Source organism: Euleptes europaea, chromosome 5 (genome assembly GCF_029931775.1).
Source record: "Euleptes europaea isolate rEulEur1 chromosome 5, rEulEur1.hap1, whole genome shotgun sequence".
Lineage (NCBI taxonomy): Eukaryota > Metazoa > Chordata > Lepidosauria > Squamata > Sphaerodactylidae > Euleptes > Euleptes europaea.
Window position 1 is genome coordinate 54,453,400 of NC_079316.1, and position 12,718 is coordinate 54,466,117.

Below are 12,718 nucleotides of genomic sequence, written 5' to 3' on the forward strand. Positions count from 1 at the left end.
AACATTTCCAGTATAGTCAGTTTCCCCAATGGAAACAAACCTGCTTCAGGGGTTGTCTATTAGCACACATATAATATCACCAACACTTCTCACCTCACATACCTTCAAGGCAGTTCTGCAAATGGATTATAAGTATTATTCTCGTGACCCTTTATTTCCAGTGGCCACCTCTATAATTAGAAGTGATACTCATTTTCCTCCAGCGAGTAACAGAGTCCTGTTAGGGGGAGGGCTGTGGCTCAGTAGCAGAGCATCTGCTAGACACGCAGACTGTCTCAAGTTCAGACCCAGGCATTGCCAGTAACATTCAGGTCACTGATGATGTGAAAGACCTTAGCCTGGGACCTGGAAGAGTTGCTGCCAATCTCAGCAGACAATACTGACTTTGATGGACCAAGGATCTGATTCAGTATAAGGCAGTTTCATGTATGTTCCTACTAATGTATTCTTATCAAGAATCCTGTTTTCCAAACTCCTGGCTTCTATCACTAAGTTTCTGTACTTATGCATTCCATGCCTCCCATGTCCTGCAAGCTGCAGAAAAATAAAGTAAAATAATATGTAGAAGTTTAGGAAGAGACAGTTCTATCTGTTAAGTTCTAGAGTCCCTAACTCTGGATCTCATTTGGTAATCTGGGTCACCACTCTTTCTGAGTCCACCCTAAAAGATCACAGCATGTAATAAAACTTTGCTAGATTCTCTTTGCTAGATTGTTTCTTTGATATTGTGGGGGGGAGACATTTACATCTGATCATGACCTTCACCTATATCCAACTATTATATAGGACCCCAGCAAGAAGAAAGGAGCTTAGATTAGATGTTATGATGGACCATTATTTAGGCCCACAGGGTGTCATAAAGTGACCTATGTTGCAAGAAGTCATTTGTGTTTTCATTCAGGTCAGGCAAAAACAAAAGATTATTCCATTAGCAAGAAGATTTAAAAGAAAACAAATGTCTTCGCACAGAAAAAAAAAGTAGGCTCAAAAGGCAGTGGGAGATGAGAAAGAGCTACCAAACATAACAGCATAGCCTTTCACATTGCATGGATGGGCTCGATGGAGTACTCTCACAACATTTTTGGTATCTCCAATGCCCTGACTTTAGAAACAAGGTCACTCACAAGGTTTATTCCAGTTTTGAGCATTGAATGAAGTGAAAGTTTGGGACACAACTCACACCATGTCTACAGGCTGTTTCCCTCTATCTGTCATTCTAGGCCTGAGTCATCCTGGCTCAAGGCTTATCATGTGGCAGCAAAGAAAGCCACATGTCTATCAGCACAGTATTATACAATGACATACTGACCAAGGTCTAAAAATGGCAAGAGTGGATTACCAGCTCTATACCCTTCGTGGGAAGCAGAAGCAAAGTTCCCAGCCACTGGGGGTAAAAGGAGGGAGAATCGTGTTGTCTAACACTGATATTAGCCATACAGGAAGTTCTGGGCAGCCCCACAGAGAATCCGGCTAGATATTTCTCAGTGGAGCTCTCACAGGAATAAAAGATGGTAAAGAGAAGAAATACATTCCTTCAAAAGCAAAATATCAGAATGCTAGTAGGAAAGACTAGACTTTGATTGCCATCTTATCCAAATCAGCTTAGTCACTACAGGACATGAGCTTAACAGTTCCTGCTCTGCCAAGACCTTGGTTGGGTCTGATTTTGAGAGTTGCACTGTAGACAGCTACAGGAACTGGTGACGGAAGGTTAGCAGAAATAGGAAGAAAAGCCACCAGATCAGACCAGCAGACTCAACATTGCCTCAGAGAGGATGTGAAAACACCACTGGGCACAGACAAAATCAGCAAAGTTCACATGAAATTAATACAGAGAACCTCAGCGCATCCCATAGTTTCCCCCTGAAATCTGAAAAACCACAGAATTTTCATGCACCCCTTGACTTCAGATCTCTCTCCAGAAGTATGAGGGTTTGCTTGTACAACCAAGTAGCTCAGCAATGTTTAATGGTGAAAGATGCATCTGGGAATGTCTGTGGCCACTTAATGCAGGCGAAATTTGTGCTGGGTTTGCCGTTCCGCAGAAGCACATTTTTCTGATCCGAATTCTCAAAACTGTATTCATGGAGGCTTTTTTGCCCCAAAGATCTTCCACGACTACCTTGCACTCAGTTATTCACCCCCAGGAAAATATGGAGCTTCTGAGTTCCTCCCTCCTGACAACACTGTTTTGTAATTGGCTGTAGTGTATTCTTTGAAATACATCACCAGCCCCAGCAGTGGGATTGTTGCATTTGTAATTAACCAAGTGGTCATTTTACAGCCAAAGCAGAGAAGGGTTGGAAAAACACCCCCCTCCCAAACCAATTTATTTCAGGCTAGCTCAACACGGGGGTTATAGGAACAGAAAAACACTGGCAGTTCATTTTCATTGCATCGGAGTGAACACAGCTGGGCAGATCCCCCCCACACACACACACGTGTCCTCTTAAAGGCATTTTGTGTGTGTGAGTGATTCCTAACCAAAACAAAAACAAAAACCCCAATTGCGATGGGCAGATGAGGAATGGGGTGGCATGGAGTTCCATTTTACAGCCAAAGTAGAGAAGGAACCCCCTGCTTACCAATTTGTTTCTGGCTATCTCAAAGCAGGGGTCTAGCACTGGCAAACTTTAAAGAACTCTGGCTGCTGAAACCGACCAGAATGATCACGTATGAGGCAAGGAGGGGGAGAAACACCCGGCTCCATTCCTGAGATCTTTAATTATGCTACCAAAAATCACCAAAATGGCTTCAAGGGGGAGGGGGCTTGAAGGGGGAGGGACAAGTGAGAATGGGCATGAGGAAAGAAAACCAGAGTTAACACTAGTCATAGGAATTGCCTTGATTAGCTTTGTTTTGGGATCAAGGCAATTTTTAAATTTGTGATAAAACATGTTCCTGAAACCCCAGGACAAGTGTGGGGCAGCCGCAAAGTGACTTCTGAAAGTTGGGAAAATCATGAATAACTCAAAAGAAGCCCTGAAGCAGTTCCGTGGGATTGTGAGGCTAATAACCAAGCATAAATGGCCTGTGTCTCAGACAGCTGTTAGAAGTATGTACCTTCTGGCAAGAAAAAGATACAAAATGTATTCCACGTTGGGATTCCAGGATTCAGTTGCCCACTTTTGCTGGCTATCTTGCCTCATTCCCATGTCATTGTCTCATTCATTGCTGGCTTCCAGTTTCTTTCCAGGCACAACTCAAAGTGTTGCTGTTGAACTTTAAATCTCTAAATGGTCTGGGATCAGAGTATCTGCAGGACTAGCTTCTCCCACATGATCCTGTCCATCAGTTGAGATCATTATTGGCAGCCCTTCTGTGCCATCTTTGGAAGTTAGGAGGGTGTATACCAGAGACAGGACCTTTTCTGAAGCTGTGTCCAGATTACAAAACTTCCTGAAAGATGTTTGCCTGACATCATCTTTGGCATTGTATAGGAACCTGGCAAAGTCTATGATCTTGACCTGAGTCTTTGATACTTACGGATTTGTGGGAGGGGGTGCAATTTCTCCCCTACTATTATAGTTCTTAGTCATTTTGATTTTCATGCTTTTGTAAAATAAATTGTCTTTGGAAGGTAACACAACCCCCCAACAGCAGGATCCAGATCAGGAATTTTGCCAGAGCCAGATCAGTTCCATGACAAGCAAGTAAAATTGCCAAACCAGAGGATCAAAATCTCACAATCAGTTCCTCAAAGCAAAAAGCTGGTAACAGATGTGTGCTCTCAAAGGCAGCCTGTGGGTCTTAGTAGGCTGTGTGAAAGTCGCTGCAGACAGAGGGAAAGCCTAGGATAGATGTGATCAGAAAGCCATGGACGAGATTAACCAGAGTCTAAAAAGTCTAAAAAAGAAAGGGTAGAGTCTAAAAAGAAAGGGTAATCGCAGGTGACATGGGATACCAGCCATGGAAACTGGCAAGTGGAAAGAAGGCAAGAATGGTGACAGGACAACAGTCAGGAAGACACAGATCAGGTCAGTTATTTGAAGATTTCAACATGTTCAGTGAGGTACAGACAAGGGCTGAAACAAACAGAAAGAGGAATGTTGAATAGCAAATGATCACAAGGTATAACGTGAAATGAGTCATCAGGTACTTTTGAACAGAAGGTTTTATGGGGGGTGGGAAACTGTCCATCTGGATACACAGAACACCCCACATATTGCATACAGTGCAATGTAAAGGATCATTTGTCTTGTTTGCAACAGTATTACATTACTGGTTGTAGCAAAACAGGAGTAAGCAATTGTGCAAATAAAGCTGAAGAAAAAGCCAACTCACACATGAACACACTGGGTAAAGTAAGTCTCTCCCCCCCTCACACACATAATGTCCCATCTGTAAAACACCAGACTCCTCATATGCTGCTTTTGGAAGGGCAAACATAATAAAGCATTATACAAAAATGTGCTATTTAAATCATAGAGGATAGATTCAACTCCCTGGCTCACACTCCCTTAAAGCATGCACAACAACATTTAACAGATGCACACTGGAACATGTCTGTATACTTGCAACACTCCTAAAATCACAGCAAGGCCCACCATCTAAGCCTCATCCACGTTATACACTGCTAGGAAAAGCTCATATTTGCCTGCAGTCTTTATTTACTCTGCAGTTTTCTGAACTGCACTAACTTAAAACCATTAAAACCAAATTGTTCAAAGGTTCAAAAGATATACTAGAAAACTCCAATTGGCTTACAACAGTCCTATAATCAACTGCTGAATATAAATCTCACCAGCTGCAGTATGCGCAATGGCACCACACACTGCCTTAGTTTTCATGTGCACACATTCACATACATGTGACCCCTGCCTGCAACTTAATTCCTAGAACAATAGCAGTTCTGGAACTCAACAGTTTTTAAACTTTCCCCAAATCCAGAACATTGAAAATCGTGTCCCTAGTGCACACAAACCACTGCCACTATTGCCTCAGTATACTAGTTAATAAACACCTTTGTAGTTGAAGAAGGGGAAACCATGTAATGGAAAATCACCCTACTTCCTTGTGAATAAATAGCATATTAAGGAAAACCACGGAGAAGGAAGTGGTTTCAAATGGCAAGGTGTGATCTACAGTATTTAAGGAAACTAAACACAAGCATCTCTTGCTGTATCCAAACTCTATTATGGAAATGACCGTGGTGTACAATAGTGCCTGTTCTTTTTACTGAATTGTTACTTTGTTTCCATATAAAGTTGAATAAGAAAAGTACCTTTAAAGCATTCTCTTTGGTCTGTTTCTATCACTCTTCCTCCCTACCGCTGATTAAAACAGAAACTTTCCAAAAATTGCAGCAAAGACTTTCCTCGCCTCAGAATGCTAGAAAGTCTTTTTCTCATGTAGGAAACACTATGACTTCTATAACAAGAACATCATCAGGTTCAAGGCTTTATGTTACTTACTAAGCCTTACTAACCCATGGTGAGGGCCAGGCTGGGTCTGATATCCAGGCAATGGAAAGTAGCATGGAAGTCAAGAGGCCATCCAGAAGTTCTGATGAGACAACTCGTGCAGGACAAAGAAGTTCAGCTCAGAACATAATCACCAAATGGGAAATGATCCAAAAAGAGCCAGTATGGTGTAGTGGTTAGGATATCACCTGGACTAGGAGAAATAGGTTCAAATTTGTGACTGAGCCATGAAACTCATTGGATGAGCTTGGGCCAGTGAATTCCTGCCTAATTTCCTACAAGACAGTTTTGGGGATAAGAAGAAGAGTTGGTTTTTATATGCCAACTTTCTCTACTACTTAAGGAAGTATCAAACCGGCTTACAATCACCTTCCCCTCCCCACAACAGACACCCTGGGAGGTAGGTGGGGCTGAGAGAGTGTGACCAGCCCAAGATCACCTAGCTTGCTTGTGTAGCAGTGGGGAAACAATCCAGTTCACCAGATTAGCCTCCCCTGCTCATGTGGAGGAGTAGGGAATGAAACCCAGTTCTCCAGATCAGACTCCACCACTCTAAACCACCGCTCTTAACCACTACACCAAGGAGAGGAGAACCATGTGTTCCGTGTGAAACTCCTTGGAGGAAGGGTGGGAAAAAATGATAGACATTGTGGCCTCCCACCTGCTTGGTTTTGGGGTCCCAGCCTTCTGCTGTGAGGTGTCAAACTCCTAGGGGAATCCTTGGGCCTTAGGATAGAGATGGAGAGGATTGCTCTGCCTTATTTCTCCTCTTAATCCTGGGGCTGCTGCTGCCTCACTTCCAGACTCCTTTTCATTGGCCTGGTCCTGCCTTTTCTTAAGGGGGTTGTGGTCAACCCCAGCCTCCCCCTGACCAATCCTGGCTCCCCTGCCCCGGAAGTCCCATGAAGTCCCTTCTGGTGGTTATTCCCCATTCTTGCTCCCTTTCCTCTCTGACTGTCCCTTACAGGCTAGTAGCCCTGGCCCTGGGTTCCCGCTGCGGCCAGCTGGGCTTTGCCATGCTGCCCAGTCCTGAGGGTTTGGCCCACCCCAACCCCTTCTATGTCTATCCCCACTGAGCTGCCATCCCTGTAGGCAGGTCTAGGCCAGTCTCATCCGAGGCAGGCTACACACGTTTTGCTGTTGGGCTCCAGCAGCTTGTCAGTGCCAGCAACAGGTTCTGCAGATTCTCCCAGTGCCTTGGACAAGTGTGGGCGAGGCTCAGCTGCTGAACAGATAAGTGGTTCTAAACAGAAGATCCAACATCCAGTTTACTGCACATAATTTTGTTGAGAAGGAAGTGTTATAAAAGTCTACCTAGCCAATAAGTAAGTGTCTCTACCGTGCCAAAATAGGGCTTTCAGAGTATAGCTGTCAGTTAAGGACAAAATGCTTCTCATGGCTACAGCTTACTGATCCTGTGCCATCCAAGAGTTGCAGGCTTGCACCCTGAACCTCTATACAAACTTCATCTAACTGTCAGGCAAAGCAACACCATGCGGCATCTGATTCAAAACAAGTCAGCCCTTCTGCTGGCATGACTAGTATTAAATGCCATTAACTAGGCTATAAAGCTGATGCATCATTACTGCTTGCCAGTTTTCATATTCTTGATTTGGATTCTAACCACACACACAACCACACAAATATACTTACATTTTTCTCTTCCAAGCTCTTTAAGTTCACCACCATAAAAACCCATTGCTGCAAGAATTTTAGGGGACTAATGAGACAGCATAGTTACTCTGAATAAGAAATCACTTTTTATAAAGCAAAGTAAATATTATTATCATTTACTTTCCAGGGTTGCTACATCCAACAACAACAAAATTACACATATAAACCAGATACCTAATCCTCTTGAAATATTGTTGAGACATGTTTGCTGAAGATCGTTTACCTGGGAGCAAATGTTTCTTCGAGGTATAAAAGGGAGCATGAAAACAGTGTTTGGAAAATAAAGGTAATAAATGGAATCCAGAAGGGGGGGGGGAAGGGAAATTAAGGAATCTTTTGTTTTTATCCACTCTTCCTGCAAGGAGCTGGCATATGTTTTTCTTAGGGTTGCCAACCTCCAGATAGTAGGTGGAGATCTCCCGCTATTACAACTGATCTTCAGCCGAAAGAGATCAGTTCACCTGGAAAAAATGGGGGGGGGGGTTACCGCACTTTGTATTCCTAGCGATGTATTACGAGTTTGAAAATGTTGTAAAAAAACCATCGCTTTAAAAGGATTTTTGGATACTACGGCTTATAAATGGTTGGAAGATGTCTTCACAGCTAAAGGGGCCAAACAAAGTGCGAACAGTATTTTTTATAACGTTTTCAAACGCTTAATACATCGGTGGGAATACACAGAAAGTGTGAACAGTATTTTTTATAACATTTTCAAACTCTTAATACATCGCTGGGAAGACAAGTGCGGTAACCCCCATGGTCGCTGTAGCAATTGGACTCTATGGCATTGAAGCCCCTCCCCTCCCCAAACCCTGTCCTCTCATGCTCTGCCCCAAAAACCTCCCGCTGGTGGCGAAGAAGGACCTGGCTACCCTAGTTTTTCTCCTATCCTCCATTTTATCCTCATCACAACTGTGAAAGAAAAGTTAGGATGAGGGAGAACATGAGTCACTCAGTGTCACCCAGTGAGCTTCATGGCTGACTGGGAATTTAAACCTAGATCTCTCCAGTTCTAGTCCAACATTCGAACAATTAGCCCGCACCAGCTCTCTTCTTTTTCACCAACAAGCCAACATTCTGTACAAGGCCTGTGAGATTTTGTCCGACATTTCTCCACTGCTAAAATGCATCTCTTCCATAATGGCCACAAACCTTTGCCCACAATCTTACTTCATACTGGCCCCACAGTCTCTATGGTTAGAATACACTCTGTCCAAGGATAAATCATGCCTGATGATGTTCTGTGAGGAGATCCCAAGGTTATTGTCTGTTCTCCAGAAAGGAAACAAATAGTCATTTCCACTAGAATAAGCATAAAATGCACCCGGAGAAGGAGAAGGAGAACAGTCACAACTTGGTAAACATCTTACGAACAAAGAGTTAAGATTTCAAAGTTGGCATACTAAAGTGGTGAGAAAAGCAAACGGAGAAATCCTCTAGTCAAATTTTACCTCAGACATGTACAAAAATAGGAACTTGGACTCAGCCTTACCCTCAGAGTAGAGATAACAAAATACTCGGGATTGTAATAAGGATTATCAGGTTAATGGAGATGGATTCAAAGAACACTTGAAACTGGCTTGTTTTCTAATGACATCTGATGTAATACTGTGGTTTTTAATTATAAGCTGCCTCAAGCAGGACTCTGAGGAGGCAGCACAGAAGCAGTGTAAATAAATAAACAGTACATGAAAGTGTTATTATTAAATAGAGACAGATACTCTTACAGCTGCCTCTTCAGTTTTAAGATCTACTCCCATGGCCAATGCATACAACCACCCTGCTCAGACATCGTGTTTCCTTTTGCCTACTGCATCTTCTTTCCATCTCATGGTGAATGGAGATCCAGTTTGGCAGCCAAAATAATAATAATAATAAGTTTAATACGGTCCAAGACCAGCAAAAAAAAGATATACATTAAAAAAGCCTAAAGTTTAGCTCGCCACTGCTCCAGCTGCTTTTGAAGCGGTTTACCCTGATAGGAACAACTGCAGTTACTGTTTACAGTCAACCTTTCAAATGAAAGGCCACTATCGGGAAATCACCCCAGGCAATTTAATATATGGCCAATTTATCCTCCACACACAAAACAACTATCACTCTTCCTCATGTACACTACACTTACGTTATACACTTACACTAGCAGCATAAAGGTAACAATGGCAACAGAAAAAGAACTGATAATCTGCCTGGCTGCTGCCTGCAATCTAAAGATCCCATTAGAACATACAGACACACAACAATTAAGATTCTACTCAAAAATTGAGTACTGCGAGAGACTCCTGCTGCATTTCTGAAACATATACATATTTAGTGGAACTCAGTGTCAAAAGTGTCCTTCTGGGCTCATCCTTTTTGTTTCATGGCAGAATAGCAAGAACCAATAAAACTGCATAATTTTCCTTTCACAACTCAAAATGATGCAGTGAACATAGCCTGTATTCGCCGCCTTTTTAAAGGTTTAGGCCTCTCGGAGTTACTAGCGTCTATTCTTAAGGCACCGTTTTATGTAACAGTTCGCAAAGCTTGTTTGGTATGCAATGCTGCTTATGTCTGTTGCTCTCCCGGAATTCCCAGTTTAACTATCTATCAGTTTATTACTAGGCATGTTGTTCTTCAGCTCATGCGCAGGATATCATTCCTGCTTTAGCCAGCTCAAGGGGGCCTGCCCTAGAGACAGAAGTAGGATCTTGTTATGACAGTGGGACTTAATTTTTTTAAAGGTGGGTGAAGGAGCTCTATCATTAGTCACCTGTGACACATGGTTGGGCTTGAGCAACAACAGGCTCTACAGACAATGAGGCTGGACTTTGTGAGATGGCTTGAAGCAAAGATCTTCGGAAATATGCAAAACCTGAGCCCTGGTTAGTATTACCATGCTGACCAAGCAGTTAAGAAAGACATCTGCCTAAGCAATTCCTCGTTTCCCTACTTTAGACTGCTTCGTTTCTTCAACCAACCACTTTTGTCTCATAAGAATTTTATCCATGCAAGGTATCATTGTTGCTCCCAAAATTTATGAATTACAGTCTTATATCCAGTGTAGCGAGGGCAGCCCAGGACTTCAGCTGTAGAAAACAGGAGTTTTAAAATAAAAAAAACCAAAACCTTACATGAGACATCTGTAACCTACTTATTACATCAAGTCCTTATTATATTCCAGCTTCAAAGTGAGTCAAGAAAAGGAGGCAGAAAGAACAAATTTGTTCACATCTACCAAGAGTGCAAAGGTGAAAAACAAACAAATCCCTAAACATGTAACTGAAAAGTTTCTTGCAATGCTGTTATAAAGAGACTTCCATGGACTCCGAAAGTATACCTCTCTTAGGACGGTGATGTAAGTCAACTTGTACAAGTAGATACAGTGTTTGGCTGCCAATCTGCTCCCAGGCCCATTTCAAAGTGCTAGTTTTCACCATCCAAGGCATAAACAACTGGGGATCTGGATAATTTGGGGACCTTCTGTTTCCAAATGTACCTGTCCATCACTTAAGAAAATCACTAGAGACACTGTTTCTTCTTCTTTCTTTTACTGAGGTGAGGTATGTTGCTATTAAGAATAGGGCTTTCTCAGCTGTACCTTCTCAAAGGTGAAACACCACCCCACCCCCATCAGCAAACAGCCTGACACAAGAATCTTGACTAGATTTAAATCCTTTGAATGAAGAAACGCAGGGTATATACTGAGTAAAGGCACATGTGTGATTTAAAACAACCCTTTGCTTAGTGCTGAAAAAAATGAACTGGAAATAGCCACAAAATGGCACATTTAAAAGTCCAGTATAAAACGGGATAAAATGGTAGAATAGAGAACATCTACTTCCAGCCACCACACCAAAAGCAGAAATGCAACTTTAGTATAAGACAGAAAACACAGATCCTTAAATGTTCAAGCAATGGAACATCCATCTCTTTTCATATTTGTGAAGTCCTATTCATGGCATCCTCTTTTTTCAGATAAGAAGCCCAAATATAACATACAGAATAATCTGTTAGTCACTCTAACAAAATTCTGTGGCCAAGAAGACATGACTTCCTGTAGCTTTTAATCACAGACAGAAATTTTTCTCTTTTCAGAAATTAAGCACTGGGCTTTTCTTGCCTTCTCAACTACATTGAGCAATACCATGACATATTCTGTGCAGTGTGCAAGCAGAGTTGCGCTGTATAAATACGGTAGCTTACCCCCTGCAGCTACAGCCTAACCAAAACTGTGCCTCCGTGGGTCAGTGGACCCCAGAAACATCATCGGGGTTTCTTCCACAAGGATGCTCAAGCCTATCTCCCCTACTCTCTTATGGTCTTTACCACAGAGACAAAAGAGAAATTCTTAGCACATCAGTATGTGGAGGCCATTTTTTTTCCCCACTCCTCAATTCCTCAGGGGTGGGAAACTGGAGCTGGTATTTCACACTCTGGTGGTAATTGGGAGGCTTCACACACACACACACACACACAGCCTCAAAGCAAGCAGAGAATTCAATCCCCCACCATTTTAGTAATTCCATCTTCTATGTCGCTAGCTGCTTTAACAGACCATTGATCTCTGCACCTGCAGTGAGGAAGATCAGGCAGTAGGCGATGTTGAAAGACCTCTGCCTGAGACCCTGGAGAGCCACTGCCAGGGAGAATACGGATCTTGATAGACCAATGGTCTGGCTCAAAGAGAAGGCAGCTTCATGTCTTCATTGGTATTCTTAGCGTTGCCAGGTCCCTCTTCGCCACCAGCAGGAGGTTTTTGGGGTGAAGCCTGAGCAGGGCAGGATTTGGGGAGGGACTTCAATGTCATGGAGTCCAATTGCCAAAGCAGCCATTTTTTTCAGGTGAACTGATCTCTATCGGCTGGAGATCAGCTGTAATAGCAGGAGATCTCCAGCTAGTACCTGGAGGTTGGCAGCCCTAGGTATTCTAGTGTCATTGTTACAGGTGTATGGTATTACTGGAGACCGTCCCTTGTTGGGAATCTTCAGATACAAATTTTGGTGAACCCACTGTGGCACTTCAGAATTAATTACTCCAATCTTTATTTTTGGCACAATTTCCTTAATGCCAAAGGGGAACAGCTGCAGTTCTGATGGTGGCCAGACAGCAAAAGCCAGACCATGCCATTCTCAGCCACCTATCCTATGCACATGTCATCTGTGGCTGACAGAACATTCTCCATATCCTTCCTTTGAACATCACAGGGAAAGTACAAGTCATTTGTAAATTCCTCATTAACTGAGCAGGAAGTAATTATCAAACCACTGTAGTTTGTTCAATAAAGACACAGCCAAAAAAACCCATCATTGGATTGCTCCAGTTTTTTTTTTTAATTTTATGGCTTATTATCTACTGAGAAATACCTTGTGTTTGCATTTATAAAAGGGCGAGGAATGTTTGATGATTATTCCCACTGATCTGTGGTTTATAAAAAAAATTTAATTAGAAAAAAAAAATTGCTGACAATTTTTTCATAATAGAAAAGCAAGTTATTTGGCTACTGAAAAGACTTTGAGTTTGTTCTCCACTAACAATTTTAGTGCAGTTAATAAAATAATTACTATTAAATGCCAGAAGTCTTTCTATGTTTAATTTTGAGAAGTGTATTGTTGTCATAATCTAATATCCAAGGGAACAAC